The following is a 4,737-nucleotide window of genomic DNA, read 5'->3' as shown; positions in this document are numbered from 1 at the left end:
TGTGTGTGTGTGTGTGTGTGTGTGTGTTCTTGTCTCTCGCCTGTCCGGTGAGGATGAAGATGTAGTTTCAGTGTTTAATGCTCATCCCCTCACTGTGTGTCTGTGTGTTCTTGTCTCTTGACAGGTCTGTGAGGATGAGAAGGTCTCCACAGTCTGGAGTCTGGTCTCTGACAGGCTCAACATACCTGTCAATCAACAGGGACTCCTCTACAAAGGCAAGGCGCTGGCAGGTAGGCTGAACAGCACAGCACAGCACAGCTCACCCCTCCTCTCACCCCTCGCCTCATCCCTCCTCTCACTCCTCGCCTCACCCCGGGTCAGTGTGGCACAGCCTGCCTGCTCTTCTGAACAAACACTTCAGCCCTGCCGACGCAGTGAGAGTCTGGAGCAGCAACACAAGGTAACCTGAACACAAACACACACACACACACAGACACACACAAACACACACACAGTGAGAGGCTGGAGCAGCTACACAAGGTAAATTGAACACAATAAACACGGCTACACACACAATCCTAGCTGCAGCAGATGTACAATGTTATACAGACACACACAGACACAGCTGTACAGTGACACCGAGACGCACACACAATCACAGCTGCAGCACACACACTCTGAAATGCAGGTGTAGAGCAGCGTGTAGTTGTGACTCTGTGTCTCTCTCCTCCCCCTCTCCTCTCCTCTCCTTACTTTGTTTAAAAGAATAGAAGCACACCCAGTGAGCAAGGCATTGAGCAGCCCCACATCCCGCTTCACAATACCGCTACATATTGACTGACTGTTCGCATTGTGTGTGTTTGGTAAGACAAACCACATTTTCTACTTCTACTTTCTACGATTGGGCAAGTCAGCGGTTGTTTGATAACAGAACATAAAACATCACAGAGTGGGTTGAACTGCATTGCTGGAAATCAAGGCCCTTTAAAATGTGTACCTTCCCAGCTCAGGTATTGCTGAGGTAAAGAGACACTTCCTACAGGAGGACAGGACGTTGTCAAGGAGGGGATGTCGTCACGTGTCCTGAGGGCTTTCTTAAAAACATTGTTTTATTATTTCTAAGCGTACGTTGTTATTGCCTTTTAGCTCTTGAGCATAATAATCTCAATCCCGTTTGAAATGACACTAAGTGCATTTGCATGGTGGCAGATGAGGGATGTCGCTTCACTCAAGGCTTGCGTACTGATGTAGATGTAGTTTCAGTGTTTAATGCTCATCCCCTCACTGTGTGTCTGTGTGTGTTCTTGTCTCTCGCCTGTCCTGTGAGGATGAAGATGTAGTTTCAGTGTTTAATGCTCATCCCCTCACTGTGTGTCTGTGTGTTCTTGTCTCTTGACAGGTCTGTGAGGATGAGAAGGTCTCCACAGTCTGGAGTCTGGTCTCTGACAGGCTCAACATACCTGTCAATCAACAGGGACTCCTCTACAAAGGCAAGGCGCTGGCAGGTAGGCTGAACAGCACAGCACAGCACAGCTCACCCCTCCTCTCACCCCTCGCCTCATCCCTCCTCTCACTCCTCGCCTCACCCCGGGTCAGTGTGGCACAGCCTGCCTGCTCTTCTGAACAAACACTTCAGCCCTGCCGACGCAGTGAGAGTCTGGAGCAGCAACACAAGGTAACCTGAACACAAACACACACACACACACAGACACACACAAACACACACACAGTGAGAGGCTGGAGCAGCTACACAAGGTAAATTGAACACAATAAACACGGCTACACACACAATCCTAGCTGCAGCAGATGTACAATGTTATACAGACACACACAGACACAGCTGTACAGTGACACCGAGACGCACACACAATCACAGCTGCAGCACACACACTCTGAAATGCAGGTGTAGAGCAGCGTGTAGTTGTGACTCTGTGTCTCTCTCCTCCCCCTCTCCTCTCCTCTCCTTACTTTGTTTAAAAGAATAGAAGCACACCCAGTGAGCAAGGCATTGAGCAGCCCCACATCCCGCTTCACAATACCGCTACATATTGACTGACTGTTCGCATTGTGTGTGTTTGGTAAGACAAACCACATTTTCTACTTCTACTTTCTACGATTGGGCAAGTCAGCGGTTGTTTGATAACAGAACATAAAACATCACAGAGTGGGTTGAACTGCATTGCTGGAAATCAAGGCCCTTTAAAATGTGTACCTTCCCAGCTCAGGTATTGCTGAGGTAAAGAGACACTTCCTACAGGAGGACAGGACGTTGTCAAGGAGGGGATGTCGTCACGTGTCCTGAGGGCTTTCTTAAAAACATTGTTTTATTATTTCTAAGCGTACGTTGTTATTGCCTTTTAGCTCTTGAGCATAATAATCTCAATCCCGTTTGAAATGACACTAAGTGCATTTGCATGGTGGCAGATGAGGGATGTCGCTTCACTCAAGGCTTGCGTACTGATGTAGATGTAGTTTCAGTGTTTAATGCTCATCCCCTCACTGTGTGTCTGTGTGTGTTCTTGTCTCTCGCCTGTCCTGTGAGGATGAAGATGTAGTTTCAGTGTTTAATGCTCATCCCCTCACTGTGTGTCTGTGTGTTCTTGTCTCTTGACAGGTCTGTGAGGATGAGAAGGTCTCCACAGTCTGGAGTCTGGTCTCTGACAGGCTCAACATACCTGTCAATCAACAGGGACTCCTCTACAAAGGCAAGGCGCTGGCAGGTAGGCTGAACAGCACAGCACAGCACAGCTCACCCCTCCTCTCACCCCTCGCCTCATCCCTCCTCTCACTCCTCGCCTCACCCCGGGTCAGTGTGGCACAGCCTGCCTGCTCTTCTGAACAAACACTTCAGCCCTGCCGACGCAGTGAGAGTCTGGAGCAGCAACACAAGGTAACCTGAACACAAACACACACACACACACAGACACACACAAACACACACACAGTGAGAGGCTGGAGCAGCTACACAAGGTAAATTGAACACAATAAACACGGCTACACACACAATCCTAGCTGCAGCAGATGTACAATGTTATACAGACACACACAGACACAGCTGTACAGTGACACCGAGACGCACACACAATCACAGCTGCAGCACACACACTCTGAAATGCAGGTGTAGAGCAGCGTGTAGTTGTGACTCTGTGTCTCTCTCCTCCCCCTCTCCTCTCCTCTCCTTACTTTGTTTAAAAGAATAGAAGCACACCCAGTGAGCAAGGCATTGAGCAGCCCCACATCCCGCTTCACAATACCGCTACATATTGACTGACTGTTCGCATTGTGTGTGTTTGGTAAGACAAACCACATTTTCTACTTCTACTTTCTACGATTGGGCAAGTCAGCGGTTGTTTGATAACAGAACATAAAACATCACAGAGTGGGTTGAACTGCATTGCTGGAAATCAAGGCCCTTTAAAATGTGTACCTTCCCAGCTCAGGTATTGCTGAGGTAAAGAGACACTTCCTACAGGAGGACAGGACGTTGTCAAGGAGGGGATGTCGTCACGTGTCCTGAGGGCTTTCTTAAAAACATTGTTTTATTATTTCTAAGCGTACGTTGTTATTGCCTTTTAGCTCTTGAGCATAATAATCTCAATCCCGTTTGAAATGACACTAAGTGCATTTGCATGGTGGCAGATGAGGGATGTCGCTTCACTCAAGGCTTGCGTACTGATGTAGATGTAGTTTCAGTGTTTAATGCTCATCCCCTCACTGTGTGTCTGTGTGTGTTCTTGTCTCTCGCCTGTCCTGTGAGGATGAAGATGTAGTTTCAGTGTTTAATGCTCATCCCCTCACTGTGTGTCTGTGTGTTCTTGTCTCTTGACAGGTCTGTGAGGATGAGAAGGTCTCCACAGTCTGGAGTCTGGTCTCTGACAGGCTCAACATACCTGTCAATCAACAGGGACTCCTCTACAAAGGCAAGGCGCTGGCAGGTAGGCTGAACAGCACAGCACAGCACAGCACAGCACAGCTCGCCCCTCCTCTCACCCCTCGCCTCGCCCCTCCTCTCACCCCTCGCCTCACCCCTCCTCTCACTCCTCGCCTCACCCCGGGTCAGTGTGGCACAGCCTGCCTGCTCTTCTAAACAAACACTTCAGCCCTGCCGACGCAGTGAGAGTCTGGAGCAGCTACACAAGGTAACCTGAACACAATAAACACACACACTACTATATTTACACACACACACACACACACACACACACACACAGAGTGAGAGTCTGGAGCAGCTACACAAGGTAACCTGAACACAATAAACACACACACTGTTATATTTACACACACACACAGAGTGAGAGTCTGGAGCAGCTACACAAGGTAATCTGAACACAATAAACACACACACACACACACACAGTGAGAGTCTGCAGCAGCTACACAAGGTAACCTGAACACAATAAACACAGACACTGCTATATACAAACACACACACACACACACACAGTGAGAGTCTGCAGCAGCTACACAAGGTATCCTGAACACAATAAACACACACACTACTATATTTATACACACACACACACACACACAGAGTGAGAGTCTGGAGCAGCTACACAAGGTAACCTGAACACAATAAACACACACACTGCTATATACACACACACACACACAGTGAGAGTCTGCAGCAGCTACACATGGTAACCTGAACGCAATAAACACACACACTACTATATTTACACACACACACACACATACACACAGAGTGAGAGTCTGGAGCAGCTACACAAGGTAACCTGAACACAATAAACACACACACTGTTATATTTACACACACACAGACACACACACACACAGTGA

The sequence above is a fragment of the Acipenser ruthenus genome, unplaced genomic scaffold (assembly GCF_902713425.1).
Source record: "Acipenser ruthenus unplaced genomic scaffold, fAciRut3.2 maternal haplotype, whole genome shotgun sequence".
NCBI classification, from domain to species: Eukaryota; Metazoa; Chordata; class Actinopteri; order Acipenseriformes; family Acipenseridae; genus Acipenser; species Acipenser ruthenus.
The sequence above is the reverse complement of the archived record's forward strand: the minus strand, read 5'-3'. Positions refer to the sequence as shown.